At 36.2% G+C, this 20,550-nt stretch overlaps 1 long non-coding RNA gene across 4 annotated transcripts in view; it reads left to right on the forward strand.

Annotated features, from left to right (window-relative positions):
* The window catches only part of LOC143673275 (uncharacterized), a 50,926-nt gene extending 31,393 nt beyond the window's left edge, over positions 1-19,533 (forward strand). For 3 of the 4 annotated variants that reach the window (XR_013170291.1, XR_013170287.1, XR_013170290.1), the window contains 2 exons: positions 14,873-14,922; positions 18,941-19,533. This is a non-coding gene — a long non-coding RNA (uncharacterized LOC143673275). The remainder of the gene's footprint in view (positions 1-14,872; positions 14,923-18,940) is intronic. The other variant, XR_013170288.1, reaches the window with a different exon arrangement.
* Positions 19,534-20,550: the final 1,017 nt, after the last annotated feature.

The raw sequence follows: 20,550 nt of genomic DNA on the forward strand, positions 1-20,550 counted from the left end.
ATGACGTGGAGTCCGGATCCCTGACTGAAGCCCTCAGTACTGGGCTATGAGCCAATACCATTCGTCCTTGTATGAGCCAACTGGAGTCAGTTTATGCTACTTGTGACTAAAGTCTCCCAACTGATGTGCATTACATCTTTTAAGCATCATGTGCTAATCAAATGGGAGCACAATTTCAAAGTGCTTTAGAATATTGCCCAGAATGTGCTAATAAGTAGTTGCCCTCATTAAGATGCCATTAGTTTCAAGATAAATGTTGCTACCATTATGTGTGAGTTAGTTATTTCTGAGTATTGACAATCCAGTAGATTTATTTATTTGATGGTTTATGTATAAGTATGTAATATAACGTATATTTTTATATATGTAACATTGCATGCTGTATCCATTATAAACCTTCACAAAATTAGACATGAACTAGTAAGAGATAAAAATGAAATAACTAATTTAAAAATAATGTTATTTGTTCACTTATTTATGTTATAGAAAACCCTTTCCCCCACTATAATAATAATTTTATTTATTTAATAAAAATATCTCCTGGGTAACACATCAATGTCAAACACTTGTCATCTCAGAAAATGTCAACAAATTTGTAACAGTTGTCCTAAAAAAACTCAATGCACATTTCTAAGTTCATCCATTCTCAAGCACTTTTTAAGGAAAATATTGGCAATCATCTGCAACACACAGATTTTCATGGTCACTTCCAACTACCTCCAGATACTGTAAAGATTCTATCCTTAAAAGTAACCTTTGTATGTGTATTTAGCCTCACACATAAACTGTAGTAGATTGTAATATGCTGAATGCATGTGCTTGAATTAAGGCTTTCCCATCGTCCCTCTGCAGTGCTGAAATCACACACTCCCTCAGCTTAACACAACTTTTATAATAGGTTGACTGATTTAGGGCACCATGTCAACTGTAATTCAATATTATTAGAGTTGATTTTCTTTCCTTTCTTTTTAATATTAAAATAAATAGGAGCATAAACTTATTTTTCCAATGTCTTATGCCCTCTTGGCCTGTGAGTACCTCACATTGGAATCCATTGGTTAGGTCAATGGATGAGCTGCTAAAAAGAATTTAACAAAGCCTATAAATTTTTCAGAATAGCCACTGTGAGATAACATATCAAAAACATTGAAAAACAAATCCTAAACAATAGACTATGTTAATTAATAAACCATTTTAAATGCAGTGGCTCTTGTTATTCTAACTGCAGTATTTATTATAAATTTTGAGATCACAGTGAAAGGCACAAAACAAGAGTAATTGGTGCTAATGTAGAAATTGAAGAAAAGCAATGTTAGATCAATGATCACTTCTGCTAGTTAGAGACTAGAAATAGGAATTTATCATGATATAACAAAGCTTTATTAAGTATCCCTTCCACATCATACTTCCACATTACATTTTCCACATCAATGGAGAGCCAATAATATTATCATTTATTTCTAGAAAAATTCAGCTGTTTTTTGAAGTTAAGGCAAAAATATCATTGCATCCAGGTACTCTTACCATACAGTCAACCTTTACTGTGCCCTAAGGACTAAATCCTCAATAATCAACCCTACTTAATGTATTTTGATTGGAAATTTTTAGTATGAGTCTCAATCATTTATTAACTAAATAAGCAGCCTCTCCAAGAGTCTTTGGTAGATGGCTATAGGTTTCTCTCAGTGGTGTAGATCATTTTGCTCTACCCTAAAACAGCCACACACAGCTATCCATTTGAGTTATTGCTTTGTTTTTTATGCTGTTTCTGCTGTTTGTTTTTCTTCTATAGTGTTATTTCTTGTTAATCTACCAAGTTATGCTTGTAGGAAATATTCTTTTATGGCCCTCCTCACCTTTCCTAATTTACTGCTCCTAATCAGTTCTGGACGTGACATGAGTCAGAAATGTTCATTAAAGACTAGATTGGTTTTGCTGACTGGTATAAGATCTCTCCTTGGAGGAGAGTGTCTAAATTTTACTTCTTGGGCATTATATATATTTCAATTACTTCACCTTTTTTTCTGGCTTTGGGGTTGGTGAGAAGTCTCAAGATCCAACCTTGAAAATTGTTACGCTGTCACTCAGGCACACAGTGTTTACTGCGCTTGCTTTTGACACGATGTCATGGATTCCTTCAAAGCTATAACATAGCTATTATTGATTGTTAAACCTTAACTCTCACAAGGATAAATATAATGCATTTCCTGTTTTCCTAATTTCTTGACTGATTCTTCTCAAGATATGGGATGTTGGAAAACATACAACTATCCTAAGAAATGTCAGGAAGAAATCCCTTCTTGAAACATTAGTGATATGCTACTGAATTTTTGCAATTCTTTCAGTCTAAGATTACTAAATTTTAATAGACTGGATTTTTTTTCCAAATTCTGGAAACTCAGTGTCATTGCCTCAAATTTTGGGGTGAACTTAAGTGAGAGGTAAACGAATGAAATATTAACAAGTAAATAAGGCATATTGTTTGTCCCACAAGAACTTTTGAATTACTTGAATATTTGCCAAAATTAGAGTTAACATTGTTTCTTGATATTTGAAACACCGTTTGTAATAGATTTTTTGTAATTTTCTGAAATTATTTTAGAACCTTTCATTTGAGATGTTACCAATACTTGTTGATTGCACAGAACAAAACCGTATAACTATTTTCTCTCTGCTTAGTTTTTAAAAACTCCAAAACAATCTCTACACATCAGGCCCCAGGAGGCAACAGTGTATGTGGCATACTTATTTTACAGATGAGAAGACTGTGGCATTAAGGATGTGGCTAGGGGGTGACACCAGGGCAGGCTTGTAATGGCAGAACTGGAGACAAGTGTGGTATCCAGTCCAGTGCTGCTTGTTCTTCATCAGAGAACTCATGACAGGAAAGTGCATGTTGGGGAAAATGCTCCTTGGTTCATAAGGGAGCAAGTCATCATTAACTGAAGAAGCTGGCTGCCAAGGACCTTGGTGATATGGAGAAGACCTGGCATGTGTCAGGGTATTTTTATGCTCAGTCAACCTGCCTGTCCATGAAATGGGCACAGGAATACTTTTCCCTGTCATCTACATCTGCTGTATGTAGATGAACTTTTCGCTTGAAAGGTTTAAGGATGAATCACAAAAAGAGTGGCATCTCCTGACTAAGAAGTCTGAAAAAATGTTCACGATTCAGGGACATTAGAAATAGAAGATCTTTGGCTCTCTACCCATGTGGAGAAGGTCATGGGAACAGATAAGGAATTCTGCCTTGCCTCTTCAATTCTTGGAGGAAGTCTTTAGGTTGACATACCACAAATCAATATGTACAACGTTTTACATAACCAGTCCCTTGCCCCCAGCATCTCATTTTCTTTTTATTTAACACAGAACATACTCTGGGAACTTAGTAAAGGGCATGCTACAATATTAAGGATTCTATAATTAATCTTGGCCAGGATTTGAATTTAAATCCTTCACTTTTCAGGGTTTAATTAAAGTCAGAATTATTGTGAGGGGAATAAGGCATTTTCCTGCCCAACTGTATATTAATGGTTTAATGTGTAAGGATTTTTTGTTAAAAGTTTAAAACATATTTGGAATAATGTATTTTCCTTTGACGTCAGGAAGAGTGCAGAGTTATCTTGACTTACGTAAAAGGAAATCACCTTTGATAAAGAAAATGGTCTTAAGGCAAATATTATTTTAACTCTTCACAATTCTTAGTAGCTCTAAAACACTCTGCAAAATTGTAAATATAATTATGGATACTATACCAAGATAAATACTGCAGATTGGTGACCTTTGGTTCTAAATTACCAGTTAATTTTAGATCACATTTTTTAGTTAAATTTAACTCTTTGGGAGATAATGTTGAAACCTGCACATAGCTTAACTGCAAAACAGTTGATACAATTGCTGAGGACAATTGTGTACTCAAATGGCTTAATTTTAGGTTTCCCTTGGGCTTTAAGAGGTAGTTCAATGTAAGTTCCAGAAAGTAAGCTGTAAGAGAATAATCATATGTTCATGTTGACAATGTACTCTAGAAAGGAAATATTGTTTATTTTCTGTAAATCAATGTTTCAGGATTTTAAATTATATCTATTAACAACATTAACACTTTAGATATCTGTAGCAACTTTCTCCCTAATAATTCGAGTGCTTTTAATTTATTTCATTGTATCTTAATATCACCAAATATGCTTTATTATGTTTTAAGCCTGCAAACCAATGTTAATTGAAAATAACATTATAGGATTTAAACTTTAAAGAGACATACTAATCTCTGAAATCTGTAAACTTTAGTAAAAAGGCAAAATTCCCAAAATGCACGATCATAAAGGAATATTCTTCAAATTTCACAAAGGGGAAAACAACTGGATTACTTAAAATCCAACTAATAATGACTAATATCAGCAAGCATAAATAAAACAGCCAGAAATACTATAAAGTGAGCCTTTGATTTTTGTGTAAAATAAAATGTGTTTCCATACTTGTACAAGCTTATAATCATCTGCCCCCTTTCTTTTCTAATTGTAGGAAAAAAGGATGAAATTCTTTTGCTTTTTCCTCTGTTTTGTCAAAATAAGATAGTAGGAGAAGGGGCAAAAGAAGGAAACAGAGAGCAAAACTGAGGGCCAAGTGGATGAAAGCTGGTTGAATACATTTCCCCAAATACAAGTGTTCTCTGAAGTTGGTTTTATCAATGTCTCATGTAGTGGTGGCACTTTAATTGTTATTCATTTCTATATTCTTCCTGAAAATAGAGAAATGCCTGTTAATTTCAAGAAGGGTATAACTTTCAGAAAGCTCTTAGATGAAGGCCCAGTGCATGGGAAGGAATATATGAGCACTCAGAAATGTTTAATTTAAAATTGAACTTTGGTGATTTCCCTTTTGATTGTCACCAACAGCAAATCCTGTAGTTGTATCTCTTGAAACTAACTGTGTTTGGGTCCAGCAGTACAGGGGTTAATTTTCCTTCCAACTTGTCCTGAGCTTTTGTTAGAAACTGGGAAAGCATTTCTCCCAATTCCCAAGCAAGTTATTCAAGGCAGCATAAGGCAGAACTCAAGTTCTTCTGTTGAAGGATTTATCATTTCTCAAACCATAAGGAAGTCTAAAGAAGGCTGCCAAACTGTTTCTCTAATGCATTCCCCACCCTATAGGAGAGAGATAAAAATGGAAGACTTACAAAGCAAACTACAGTGTATGTCATACATACATATATATATATATATATATATATTTAAGAACCCACCACTTTGTCTTATTTGCATGAGCACAAACCACCTTCAACTTAATGCCAGATAAAAAGGCAACACTCCCTTTGATGACTTGCTGAAAAGCTCACTGTATTTGTTTGATAATGGATTTTAGTTCATTGTCATGTACTTCACTCTTCATCAGCAGAAGCACTTCAGGGTAAATAAACAGGCTTTTACAATACTGGAACAAAAGTTATATAAGAAAAAAAATCCTGAGCAGATGGAATATTATTTGCATTTGCACAAATAGTGCTTTTTAGCACAATTCATATTACTCCATTGTGAGCTAAAGTAAGCCAGATGTGTCTACAGCATGCTGCAGACACAGAATCAGCTTTTTGTTTGTCAGACTCAGAGGTCCCAACCTTATGATATCTTAGTACTTGTATATCCATTAGTTTTATTTCAGTTACTTTTCAGTAGGGAAAAGAAGATATGGCACTATGTATTTTAGTGGAACATTGCACAGAAGGTCAAATTAACTATTTTTTATTTTCATGAATAAGGATAAAATAGGTTTCAGTTATCTGCATGTCCATCTTGAGTCTAGATGATGCAAAGTTAAAAAAAAGAATGTGATGTAATAAAGATCATTTCTCTGTGATTGCATTCAACAATCTTTGACATGTTTTTTCTTAATTTTTATATGTTTTTTCTTTTGCACTAGTCATGCAAAGTAGATCAACAAATTATCTGACTTGATTAAAACAGAATTTTAGAGATGAAAGGTATATTTGACACAGTCTAGTCCAACTTTCTCATTCTACAAATCTGGAAGCTGAGACTCATGGGCTAAAGGACCTGGAGGGGGTGGCTGGATGGGACCAGGGCAGGTCTCCTGCTTGGGAATCTCATACTCTTTCTATATACTAGCATTTTCTAAAGTGTTCTACCTAGGCCCTGAGCCCAAACACCTTTGATAAATTCAGGGCTTCACAAAGTTAAACTAACACATTTTTCTCAGCCTTTAGCATGTGCCATTTGTGTTGTACCTCTCCAAGAACAAGTAAGAGTAGTGGTCCTTCTCTAAGTCCCAGAACTCCTTTTCAGCATATATCAAGACTGCTGCTTCTGTGGAACATTTTTTTTGGGTTGCTGCAATGGAGGACTACCCTTCCTCCACAATGAAAAAATAAGGAACAAAATTAAGGAAATCACAGGAAAAATTAAAAATGGTTTACTTCAAATTCTGATAAAAATAAAATAGACTCCATGGAGTTAAAAATGAGTGGCATTTTTAAAGATAGAAATTATTTTTTCAATTAACATTTATTTATTTCATTTCTTCAACTAGCCTCTGAGTTCTAGGTTATATACCTTGTTTTACATAAAATAACGTACTGTTCCATCTACACTGATGATGAAATAGTGGTCATTTTCCATCTATGCTAATCCAGGAGCTAGTAGGGAAACTGAGAGCCATTGTTATCTGCTTTGAGATGCCCGTATCCATTTGTACATCTAATGACTTCATGATGTAGTAGAGGTGTACTATATATTGAGAATTGTGCTAGGCATTAAAGCTAAAGATGTAACTAAGTACACTTCTCCTCCAGGAGCTTAGCATCTAGTTAGGAAGAGACCTTCAAACAAACAGGCATAACCTAAACAAGTAACCAAAACATATCAAGAAACAAAAAATTACTTTATACTATTTTCATACCATACTTTATAACATACTTCATGAACCCATAGTATACAATAAGTGTGTATAACAGGATGCCATGGTAGCAGGTTAAAGAAATAATATATAGATCCAGTCAAAGAAAGCCTCCCAGAGAAAATGCTACTCAAGCTGAGACCTGAAGGGTATCAGATATCAGCTCTTGTTTGGGCACAAGAGGAGGGGCAGAAAGAAAAAACATTCCAGAAAAGGCACTAGAATGTGCAAAGGCCAAGAGGTGACACTGAACATGGCACAGTCTAGGGGTTTCAGTATGAGTGCTTCCATGTGCTGGGGCACAGAGTGTGACAAGGGAGTGGAAGACAGAGGGTTTGGGAAGTAAGCTCTTGTTATCTGGATATGAGAGCTGAATAGATTTGGATAGCGAACAATATATTTCCTTCTGATGTTTTTATGAATGCACTTCACAAAATTGGTATATAATTTTGTTTTGATTTCTTATTTAACATTATATTGCATATATTTCCTTAAGTCATTATATAATCTCAAAAAATGTGATTGTACTGACTGGACAATAATCCAGTGTATTACAATTTATTGAACCATTTCCTTAAGGAAGAAGATTCAGCTTATTCTAATTTTTTCAATATAGTGAATATTGTTGCAATGAGTATTATTTTAAACAATATCAGTCTGTAATTGTCTCCTTAGGATAAATTCCTAAGATTGGAATTGCTAAGTCAAAAGGCATTCACATCTTGAAGTCTCTTAATAGATAATGCCAAATTAAACTTATACTCTCTATTGATATTTTGTGTTCCCTGTATTCCCAGAAAACTGAACTTTCCCAGGAAACAGAAATATTTTAGAAAACATTCTTAAATTAAGAATACCTAACAGGCATTTGAGAGAAAGGACAATGTGAGCATTTGCTTTGTTATTCATTTGGAAGGGGGATAGTTAAATTCAGTGTGTCATTATGACCAAGTGCTCAGTGCTCCTTCACACCCCCTGGACCTGCAGCTCCTGTGATGGGCCCAGCAGGGTGGGATGCTGAGAGAGCTGCAGTATGAGATGAGGCCACTATTCTACTAGTGTGTAAGTGAAGAACAAATAGAACAGCATCTGATCAAATGTTGGCCTTCGATTCTTCCAGCAAGAAAAAATCAGCAACCCATGTATGCCTCCTTGGGTCACTTTCCTCATCTCCATGCCCTTCTTCATTGGTTCTTGCCTTCCTTCCTCCTCCTCAAAGAAAAAATGCTTCATCCAGATGGATTTCTTATATGCTATGCTTTTCTAAGATCATGTTCAATTATCTCTTCCCTACACTTCTTTCAATAGCACCTTTTCCACTGTTAAATGACACCTTCCAAAGTATAAAAATATTAGTCTTATATTTTCATACAAATATAAAATGAACACATGGCAAAGATTTTCTTCAACTCTTTAATCAATGAAGGACTGTTATTGAAACAATTCAGACTGTTTCAAAGGAAACTTTGAGAAACAGAGATATATGAAGGCAGTCAGGAAGGCTGAAATAAACTTGCTAACAAGTGCAAAACTAGTTGAAACCCTTGAAGGCAACTAAATGTTTTTATTTGGGGTTAACTTTTTTTAGAGCAAAAATCAATTGTATCTTTACTGAACAAAATTCACTTGCATTGCTATCACTGAGGATAGTTTGCATTACTACCACTATTTTGAAAGTAAATTTCTACCTCTTCAGAGTTTTAAAATAGCTTGGTCAGTAGAAAGTCAATCAAAAGTACACACCCATATCGATTCAGATAAATCCTGGAGGGTTCACCAGACAACTGCCAGAACTCCACCAAACTTATATTCAATATCTTTTCTTTGCATATTTCCGTGTCTTGGATATTTTTCATAACACAACCATGCCCTCCCTTTGGTTGCATACATAAAATTTTTCCTGCTGTAAAACAACTTTGTCTACTTGCTTCATCTTTCAAACTACCTCCATGCTGCTATCTATCCTTTTACCAATCAGCATCTTATGAAGGTTGTATATACTTCTCACCTTCACATCCCCTTGCCTCGTTTATGTAGCAAGCACTGTATCCTCCTTTTAGCACTGTCCATTCTACTAGAACTGCTATTACAGAAATCCCCAAAGTCCTACATGCCCAGTCTAATGCAGTCCCTGTTCTACTGGATTTCTCAGAAGCACCCCATGTTTCTTGAAGTGCGCTTCTCCTTTCTTTCCATGTCTCTGTCCTCTCTTGATTATCCTCTTACTTCTTAGACTTCTTATCTATTCATTAATAGATAATGTGTGTTTAATTCAACACACATTTACTGAATGGCTGTCAGGTGCTTGACACACAGAATGAGTGAGACACAGGACTTGTCTTCAAAAAGTCTGGAAGGTGAAAACAAGCACATAAAAAAGTAATGTTTGCCACTAGTCTAGTGTTTTCTATGTGTTAGTCACTATAACAAGAGCTTTACAAAAATCTCCTTTATTCTCAAAACAGCCTTGTGTGAGAGAGATATTATCCTTCTGCTTTTTCACATGGGAGAAAATCATAGCTTAAAGAGTTAGCTAATTTGCCCAAGGCTGTACTTGTAGTAGCTTGTATAATGGAAATTCAGCCAAAGTCTGTCTGAAGTCTGAAGTCTGTGTTCTCGTCTCCAATACTATATACATATTATAAAAGCTATAATAAGTATACTATTATTTAAAGCCCCAGGGACCTGACTTAAAGGTTGAAGTGCTCAGTTCTCCTAGGAGAGAAAGAGCAGAGGATCCAATAAAGCCTTATGGAGATTTTATGCTTATGCAACATCATTATAACTGAATATCCGTTCCTGTGGTAGACAAAGGGAAAAGAGCTCTCCAAGCTGAGGGATTAACCTACTCTTTAAATGCTGGTGTTTTAGAATCTAGATGATTCATCTTCCACCCTCTTTTATTTCTTGCCATATGGGCTGTCTATGAATAATCTCACTCACTCCAGAGGCTGTAAACACTGGTATAGATCTATTACCCTCAAACCTGTATGCCCTCTGTGCCCTCCCTATGGATCATCAGTGCTGTGTTCTTAACAGCCCACTGAATGGGGGCCTCTTTGATATTAAACTAGCACTATAAATGAAGCATGTTTTTTTCTCTTCCAGCCAAGTTTTCCTCCTATACTGAGGTTAATCTGATTTCAGAATTTCTTTAGAGATTACTCTTCCTCAACATTTAAAGTACTTTGAAAAAAATCACTAGGAGCTATTGCTTCTCTTTCTTAAATATATCCTGAATCTGTCTTTTCATCCTATCCTCACTGCTATTGTGTTAGCCCAGGCTGTTGTTTCCTACCTAGAATATTGCTTTCTAATGGTACAGAAGCAATGCAGCACAGAGGTGGTAGAGTGCAAAGGGCATTGGCTTTGACTTAGACAAACCTTTAAAATAGCATTACCAACTCTTAATAGCTATTCAAAACTTTGGGAGTTAGTTTACTTCATTGAGTCTTGGCTTTTTCCTTTGTAGAGAGGGGAGTCATAGAATCTACTTTGGGGGGTTATTGTGAAGTTTTAATAAGACAATGTGCTTGAAGTACCCAGCACCATGCCTCGTAAATGGCAGATATCTTTGATATTAGTTAGGACTTTTTTCAGTTGCCAGGTGAAAGAAATACTCCCCAAATTAGCTTAAACAAAAGAAAGAGTATACTGATACATGTAACTGAGAATTTCAAGACACTGCCAATCCATGACTGAAGCAATGTTGATAGGGTTCTTCACCTCTTCTACTTTTTGCCTCTTTTTTTCTTATGTGTTGGCTTAATTTTTACAGACTTTCTCTATGTAATGGCAGGATGGTTGCTAAGAACCCTCAGCCAACATCCTTACATATACTGTCTGAAGGGATCAGGAAAGAACCTTAGGGAAAGAACTCAAGATGGCCCTGTTTAATTACATGTTCATCCATAAGCCAATCACTGTGTCCCAAGAAATGCAACATTATGATTGAGCCAACCTTGCTGTTGTGTGGGACACTGTGATTGACTGTCTCCCCAGGACACCACAAAGTGAAGACAAAGTGGTTCTTGCCAGGAAATGAAAACTTTCAGACAAAAATAACATGCCCACCACACAGAATTATCTTTTTAAAATATAAAGATTATTATGTGACTCTCAAGATCTTATAAAACTGTATCTTGCACAGAGAACAAACATCTTTACAGGTGTTTTAGTTTGTGAAAGCTGCCAGAATGCAATATACCAGAAATGGAATAGTTTTTAAAAAGGGAATGTATTAACTTGCAAATTTACAATTCTAAGACCATTAAAAAGTCCAAACCAAGGCAACCAGAGAAAGATACCTTGATTCAAGAAAGGCTGATGGGTCCAGAACACTTCTGACAGTTCAGAAGACACATGGAAACATCTGCTAGCTTCCTTTCCTGGCTTCTAGTTTCATAAGGATTCCCTGGGGATGTTTTCCTTCTGCATCGCCAAAGGTCTCTGGTTGCATGGGCTCTAAAGGTTTTTCCAAAATGGTTCCCTCTTAAAGGACTCTAGTAAGCAACCCCACCTTGAATGAGTGGAGATCTCCATGGAAAGCACCTAATCTAAAGGACCCACCCACAATTGGGGTGGGTCACATACATCCATGGAAACAATAAAAAAGATCCCATCAAAAATATTGACTTAGGATTGCAGAACATGGCATTTCTGGGGTACATAAAACTTTCAAACCAGCTTCAAATAAGCATACCAGCCTGCCCCCCAACCAACGATTCCTTCTTCTCTTCCACTCACATCTACATTCCTTTGACAGATGGTACTTTCCCTTTTCCTGCTTTGTCCAAACACATTCTTCTGCTTTGAATGCCTTTTTGTACATGTTAGCTTGTGGATGGCCAATCTGTCTTTTTTAGACTGCAAATGAATCTTTTCTTTTGCTGTAGGCAGGAATCCTCTTCTTTTGAGAAACTGTCTCTTTCACTGCAACTGTGTGTTTCTGGAAACAGACCAGAAACCACAGGACCCAGCTTGGGTCAGTCATCATCTTGTGACCACGAAGATTGGTCCAAGGAGGAGCATGTAACTCATGCTGGGCCAGAATCCTTCCTAGGTTCAAGCCAGGCAAGAGATGCTTTCCTTCTGGATCATTCATTTCAATAGATGTTAGCATGAAGCTGTTAGTGACCATGTTCCTTAATACAAGGAGAAAGTTCATGTGCAGTAATGATGAGGCCAACTGCAAAGACAAGCAGACAACAGAGATGGAAAGAAAAAGTGAGCTTTGGTTTTCCAGCCCTTGGCCTCCCACCATCCCATAAACTCTGTTTTTGCTTAAACTACTTTGAATTGAGTCTCTGGCAATTGAAAGCAATAGCCTTCCAAGGTCCAGCTTAAATATTTTTATCTCTAGGATGCCTTTCTGGACTCTGCCCTTTTGGCCCTCATATTAAACTGATTACTGTCTATATATAATATATAAATACATATATATTTAATTATTTACCTGTTTTGCTGGGTTCATTTATTCAGTAATGCTTGTCAACTGTTACCATGTTTCTGGCTTTGCTAGACTCTAAGCCCAAGTCTTAACCTTCTCAGAACAAAACTTGGTACACAGTAGAGGTTCAAAAACTGTTTATTAAATTGAACTTCCAAAGGTCATTGAAAGAAGTGTTTACTTCCTGTTTTGCCAAATATGTATTTCTCCCTCCATTCCAAGCTCTGCACTGATAGTAGAATTACAAATAATCTAAAATATTTCATTGAAATGTAGTTTTTGAAAAATATCTGTGAACTATTGGAGAATATGAACTACATTTGAAGCAGAAAAAGGTTGTTTTTGGTAATGAAATCAAGTAATTTCTTTGACTTACCTTTAAATACCAGGTACAGATTGGTTTATTTGCATTTTCTTGGTTAATTACATATTTTGGAATGGTCTTTTCATGTGGAAGTCATTGATAACAGGACCTAATTCCAGAGACCAAAGTGCCATTAGTTCCATTGAATTGAAGCATTTTCAGAGGTTGGAGTCAAAGCTTGAAATTAGAAATCATTGGTCTTAATTACATCTTGGTCATAGATTGGTTGTTTTCCTGGAAGCATGCAATCTCAAGAAATTCAAGTTCCTGTGGTTTTACATCTGTAAAATGAAGATGAGAATATTTGTTTCCTTCAACATCAGACCCTTATGCGGTCTGATGAAATATTACCTGAAAGCACCTTTGAACCCCTGGGATAATGTGCTATGACTTTTCTGAACTCTTAAGTAGTGGGTTTACTTTTCTCATCATGGAACAATGGATATATTAAGATCTCTAGTCCAACGATATGCAAAGCCTAGTTGTTCACAAAAGAAGCACAGGAATGGGGAGCGGAAGGAAGCTGACATCAATTGGGTGCCTAGTTTATATCAACTGGGTTCTGGGTGACTTTACATCCATTTATGAACCTTTTAATCCTTAGAAAATTTTTATGAGGCTTTTTGGTTTTACAAAATTTTTTATAAAAAGAATATATTTTATCCATAATGAAATGAGACATCAGATATCTTCAAGGTCACACAATTAACAACTGGATGATGGTCTGTGCAGTGGTCTGTTATAGACCCAATTAGGACATAAAAAGCTATGCTATTGGTCCTAGCAGACTAAGTTATTTGCTTATAATGTTTAATAGGAACATTACACATTAGGCACCCATTATAGGGGTCTTATGAAAAGTAGGGCTATACATTTCATTATTACTTGTTTTCAGCAATAAAGGGAAATGAGGGATGCATTTGAATTTTAGGGTGCTTTTGCTCTATCAGAGTGGCTCAAAAAATTTAAAAAAAGTAGCCCTAGAGTTTGTCTCCAGATGGCACTTTAGGTGTGCTTTGGGCAGTTATTCTCAAACTGCGTATAGATTGGGTCTTAGATTCAAGGGCAAACTTGCTGGAAAACCAACCCTGGGTCATTTCATGTATTCTCTGACTCTGAGTTAGTCCATTTGCAGAGGGTCTAAGTGTGTGTGTATGTGTTTGTGTGTGCTGGTGTGTTGTGTGTGTGTGTGTAGCTGTTCTTTACAAAACCCATTTGGCAAAGGCACCACCTGGTCCTAAGAGGCTCTGGTCAAAATCTGGAGCAAACAAAGGTGAAGAGGTGGCACCCTGGCTGAATAGGTGAAGCTGCTAAAGTGAGAATCCTTTAGCAACAAGCCAGAAACTTTACCACGATGGAAGCTGTACCCCATCCAATCCCCAGTTAAGACAGGATAAGGACCTTCATGTTTCACTCTGCCAGTTCATAATATGCCACTCACAAGGAAGCAGGTCTGTCAAGCTTGTGTGCATTGTTTGATTCCTCCACAGTCTTCCTGCTTTCCTCCATTGTGTCAGAAATGGCCATAAGGTGCTATGGGAAATTGTTGCTTGTTGGAGCAGTGAGGCTCAACCTGTGTGGAGGGTGGGTGTGGAGGGATTATGGTGAGGTACAGTGAGCTCAACTAATGTGGGGAGTGGGCAGACAGAGACACATACCAATACAAGCTCCACTCTGCCTTATGCGACCAAGTCCATTCAGATTTCAGTACAAAATTATTGGTAATGGACAGTAAGAGTTTTATAAAGCTGTTTCTTTTCTTTTTTTTTTCTTTTATGCTGTATGGTGGGGTCACATTTCATTATTTTTCCATGTGAATATCCCAGTATTGCAGCACCATTTGTTGAATTTTTTAGGTTTGTTTTTTTGGGAAATGCAAGGCTATTTCTTTTGAGCTCAGAGAAACAGTGTTTGTTAGAAGGAGGTGAATCTCACTCCCTTAATTTTGTTTATTGATGAGAAGTGTAATTATGTGTGTGCATGCATGTGCACCTGCACATTCATTCATTATTCCCTATATCAAAATGGAAACAGGAAGAAGTCTTCCATAGAAATGGCCATAAGGTGCTATGGGAAAAGCTATTTCATTATGTAATTTTTTTTCCTTGCCCACAAAACATGGAATTTAACCTGATATTCCTTTCCCACAGATGCTGGCAGGAGTCAAGTCACATAGCATGGGCCTCTGCTGAGGAATAAGGCATGTGAGGGTCCACATTTTGATTTGAGAATGTATCTAGCATTCTATGGCATAGTTAAAACAATCTGTAAAGATCATTTGATGGTTCTGAATGATTCATAAAAATCATTATTTCTTAGTTAATATAAGTGTAGTAATCACACTGATTAATCTATAGGGATCATTTAATATATCGACAGTGTAATAAACTTAAATGGATCTAGTCATAGATTTCACCCTCCTTTTTCTTACCTCTCTGCCTAAGAAAAATTTAAATCCTTCAGATGAGAATACCACTTAAATAGTGCACAATATCTTTTACTAGAGGACCTCAAATGCACTTTTAAAATTAATATTAAAATTTAGATTGAAATGCTCATGATCAATGAAAGGGAGGGGTAAGGAGTACGGTATGTATGAATTTTTTTTCTGTTTTCTTTTTATTTCTTTTTCTGAACAGAAGCAAATGTTCCAAGAAATGATGATGATGATTAATATGCAGCTATGTGATGATATTGTGAATTATGGATTATATATGTAGAACGGAATGATCAAAAGTTAAGAATGTTTGTCTTTGGTGTTTTTTGGTATTAAAAAATTTTTAAATTAAAAAAATTATTATTAAAGAGTGAAAAAATAGTAACACTAAAACTAGCTAACCTTTACTGAGCAATTATTATATGCCCAATATAGTGGTGATTTACAAATGTTTCAATTAATGTTCTCAAAGCCCTATTTACTTAGCGCTTTTATCTTCTCCATTTTACTAATGAGGAAAATAAAGCCAAGAGAGTTCAAAGTCATATGGATAGAATAAATGGTGGATTTGAGGAATGGGACCTATAAAAGGAAATCCTGATCCTAGGAACCTAGCTATTAATCCCATCCCAGAATCATTAACACTTTCAACCCAGAGATAAAGCAAGAGGACTTGTTATATTGTTTATCTAAAGCATGATTTTCCAAATTCATAATTAGGACTGGTTCATTAGATCACATAAGATCTATATTGAAGCAAATCCAGTAATCCTTCTTCCTTGTTGGGCTGAGGCCAGGAAAGAATGAACTAGAGAGATTAGAATTTCAGATAAAATGTGCTCCAAACAGTGTTGTTCATATAAACTTATTTAATGTAAGTAACTTCCTGTTGTCAAAAAGACCCCAAAGATACTTAATTACAACCCCTTTGGATTACTTTTTAATTAGAAATTGCTATTTACAGAAGCAATATATTTTCATTATAAAAAAAGGAAAATGCAGATGTATTCAAGAAAAAAATCTCATCTTTAATCTTATCACTCAGAGACCATGGTTTGCTTTTTGTTGTTCCTATAGTTTTCTAATCTGTTTCCTGTGACCAGGTGTCTGGTCTTTAAAAATTAAAATTAGATATTCCATAATATTATTTCATTTACTATCTGTTATGGGTTAAATTCCCCCTAAAAGACATGTTGAAGTCTTAACCCCGCAATACCTTAGAATATAACCTTTTTGGAAATAGGGCTTTTGCACATGGAATTAGTTAAGTTCAGATGAGGTCACACTAGAGAAGGTGGGCCCCTATCCAACATGACTGGTGTCCTGTAAGAAGAGGAGAGAAAACAGACACAGTGAAAGGGCCCCATGTGAAGAGGGAGATGAGAAAGAAGGCATGTGGGAGTGCAGAGGTTCAAGTGATGCAACCCCAAGTCAAAGACACCGAGATGGCCAGCCAACATCAGAAGCCAGGAGAGGCAAGGACAGGTCTGAGGGTTTGGGGGACACTGGTCACATTGACACCTTGGCTTTAGGTTTCTAACTTGCAGAACTGTGGAGACAAAACTTTTCTGTTTTTTAAGCTGCCTAGTTTCTAGCACTTTGTTACAACAACCCTGGGAAACTAAAACACTGTCTTTACTTATCAGCACCTCATAAACAAGAGGTTATTAATACTTGCTTCTCTATAAGAAAGTGTTTAATGCTTATAGAGTTCCATAGGTATTTTCCAAACACCCTGCTAGATATTTCTTTCTACATTTTAACTGATATGAACAGATTTATGATGATACTTTCTTGTATATATCTATGATTTTTTAAGGCTAATTCCTAAAATTTAAATTACTGGATATTACAGCATTTAAGGGCATAGATTAGGTAGCCACTTTTCGGCTTCAGGCCTTATGAGTTGTGTGACTTTGGGAAAATTACTTAGTTTCTAAGTGCCTTAATTTGTTTTTCTATAAAATAGAGATAATATTAGTACCTACTCTACAGTGGTGTCATAAAGATTCATTTTATTATTTGAAAAATATGAGCTGTCCCCAGGTTCGAGTAGAGCACATAGTAGGTACTATTTGTTAAATGAAAAAATGAATAAATAAATGCTGGAACAAAGGATACGCACCTTTTTTAAGGACTCCAGTGCATATCGCCAAATTAGGCGCTGGGAAGATTGACCAGCTCAGTCTCCTCACAGTGGCATCTGGGTGGAGTCTGCCCCAGAGCAATAATAAAGAGTCTGGAAAGTTAAACTGTCCTATCTCAGAATCTAGCTTCACCATCCAGGAACCAGTACTTGACTGAGCTAAACTTAAGGTTCCTTTTCTGTATTATAAAGGAGTTGAAAGAATAATACTTTTTTTTTTTTTTAGAAATCATTCCATTCTACATATGCAATCAGTAAAGGAATAATACTTTTAATGGAGATGAAATAAATATCTACCTCCTAGGTTTGTTGTGAGGATGAAATGAGATGACATGCATAAAGTGCTTAGAACTTTAAAGAAAGGCATCAATCAATGCTATCGGTCTATGTTTATAGTCCTTTCATTTTAAGGATGAGGACAATTAGATCCAGAAGGAATGGCCCCAGTAGTCAAAGCACCAGGCTAATGGGACAAAGTGACATGTGAGATTAAGTGATTATAAGGAAATGTCTGCACCTAGATGATACTTTTTTGAGTGCCTGGCAGCTCAATAGGAATATGTTTTTAAAAAAATATTTCCCTGAGGCCTTCTTATGCCAAGGGCTCAGCATATTAATCAGTGGAACAGAAAGCATGCCCATTAAGTCTGCCAGTGTGTGGGAGGAAAGGAGGAAATTTTATCTTGAAAGAAAGAATCAAGAAAATATGATTCTACAAGGAAAAGTAATGGTTTTCTACTTAAAGAGAAAAATCGGTTGCCTAAATACCAGGTGGGGAATGACTGACTATGTTTAAATCAGGCAGCTAAAGTTATTTTAGCCATACCATGCAAAAACTAATAATGAATGTAATCCTGGAGATCAAATTAATCTGGGGTACTTGAGTAGATAGACTGAGAACTGGGTGGTGGTCTGCCCTTCGGGGAACCTGGTCAGCCTTCCATGTGAGTTAAGGGGCAGGATTGGGTTGCATAATTAGAGAGGGTCTTACAGAGTATAGGAGATCACCAGAGAAGAGCTGCAATCCAAATAGCTGGAAAGACAAAAGGACATCACATTGTACACTCTGAGGAATGAAAGGCAGACAATTTGATGTTTATTTTTTTTATTTTGCACAGGCAAGACTCTCTTAGAGAGGAAGGTATACAATTATTTATTTCCACTGAAAATATAACTGTTAGAAGCAAGTTTCAAACTGCAGCATGAAAGACTTAAGTTAGGATGATTGAAAATATTTATTAATAGTGACAACTATAAAACATTCCAAATAATTACCAAGATAAGCTATGTAATTTCTTTAGAAGTATTTAAAATAGGACAATTTTTTTTGGTATTGGTTTCAGATTATTTTAGTGGGCCTTTACTAAAGGCAGGAGAATAGGCTAGGTAGACTCTCAAGGTTCCTTTCTCTGATTTGATGATACAAAAAGACTTGATCCTAAAGAGATTGCTCTGGCTTCTTTTCTATTGCAGCTACCCAAGGAATAACTGTTGCCTTGACAACAAGGGAAATTTTCAGGTTCCTCATATGTTAATAGGAAAATGGCCAATTTTCTTGTTCATAAAAGAAACTGGAGAAACTGTTGGTTAATGTGTGTATTTTTCTCTCTCTTTCTCTCTCTCCTACCATTACAGAGCCACCCTTCAATGAACCTCTGTGAGAGAAAGAGTCAAAAGGAAATGAGAAAGAGGAAAGAATAGTTTATGTCTGAAGAAATGCTCACTGAAACTTAGGAAACTCATTCACAAAGTAGTTTGGAATAAAATAATAATGTGGGAATAACAAGAAATCAGCATTCATCATGCAGAAAAGGAAATAAATGGACAGCATGCAGTTTTTAGCCCACACTAGAATACAGGCAAACACATTGCACAGCTTCTAAAAGGAAGGAGTCAAGATACCTTCATAAATATCTTAACATAGGATAGCATCTATAAGATGGCTTTTCAAATAACTGCATCCAACTGTCCAGGTACATATATACAGACATCATGCATTTTGGATTTAATGTGAATAGATCCAGTTTTACATAGGCCTTATGTGAATAATACCACAGAACATAACAGGAGAATGGCAATTACTTCCACACACAAATCACTAAGATAATAGGCAATAATTAGTTCCCCTAGGGCAAAACCATGGAATAATCCCTGCTTTCACTTTTGCTACTTGAAATGTGGCCAAATGCAGACTAAGAGTCAGATTGACAGCTGATGAAAGTGCTTGGAGTAAACGTACCCATATATTATATGGAGAGCTACAGCTCGCAGAATAAAAGCAAGCCACTGCTCTGCAGTTTCTCTTAAAGCCTGAACTATTTAAAAGCTCAGTTTCCCACCCAAGAAGAGGGATGCTTTTTTCCATATAGCAGCGTGGAAGCTTCCAGCTGCAGCCACATGCCAGTCTTGTTTTTGTGCTATGCTCATATAAATGGTGTGTAGGGTATCAGGACAGATGCACATTTCCTTGTTTCTTTACCCTACATTTTTCTACACAGTACTTACATATGAGGGTGTTTTTCTTTTGCTTTTTCACCACTCCCTATTCCCTATCAAGAATTTTTTTTCCTCGGTATTGTTGTTGTAAAAAATTATTTTCTTCACATGATAAAAGTAAGCTGTGCTCATTGTAAGGAATAAGAAAAAAACAGTTCAGAAAGGAACAAAGAAGGAAATTTAAGAATCTTTGTATTATTTGAATGGTGATAATGAAAGTAAAGAAAGCCATTCTCAGTCTTTTTCTTGCTGACCTGCTGGGACAGCGCAGAGCATGGATATAAAGGTCTTGCCCTTTTCCTTCCCTATCTTTCCATGCTGAGGCCTGAAGACACATGGACCCCAGAGAGTAAAATACTCTGACGATGCACACAAACTTGCAGGTGCCAAAAACTTTGCAGTTTGTGGCACAGTATTGCTAGTAGTTTATGGATTAGTGCCGCGTCCTCTTTTTCCTCCCCGGTTTGACACGGTTCCCTGGAAGGAAGGGCGGTGGCAAGGCCTTCAACGCCCCAAAAGAGGACGAGGCATAAAATGGTGTAATAGAAAAATACTGGGATTAACGACACTAATTGTGTGTTTCTTGTTGCTGGTTGTGCTCCAAGCATTATATCAAAACGAATCAGAAAGCAAAAGAATTGGAAAAAATGATACAAATTGTACAAATTGCAAAACCTTATTAATGACTGTTTGGAAAAAATTAGGTTGGGACGCCCCCATTAAACAAGTCATGCTGCAAATACAGCAGG

Source organism: Tamandua tetradactyla, unplaced genomic scaffold (genome assembly GCF_023851605.1).
Source record: "Tamandua tetradactyla isolate mTamTet1 unplaced genomic scaffold, mTamTet1.pri scaffold_73_ctg1, whole genome shotgun sequence".
Classification (NCBI taxonomy): domain Eukaryota; kingdom Metazoa; phylum Chordata; class Mammalia; order Pilosa; family Myrmecophagidae; genus Tamandua; species Tamandua tetradactyla.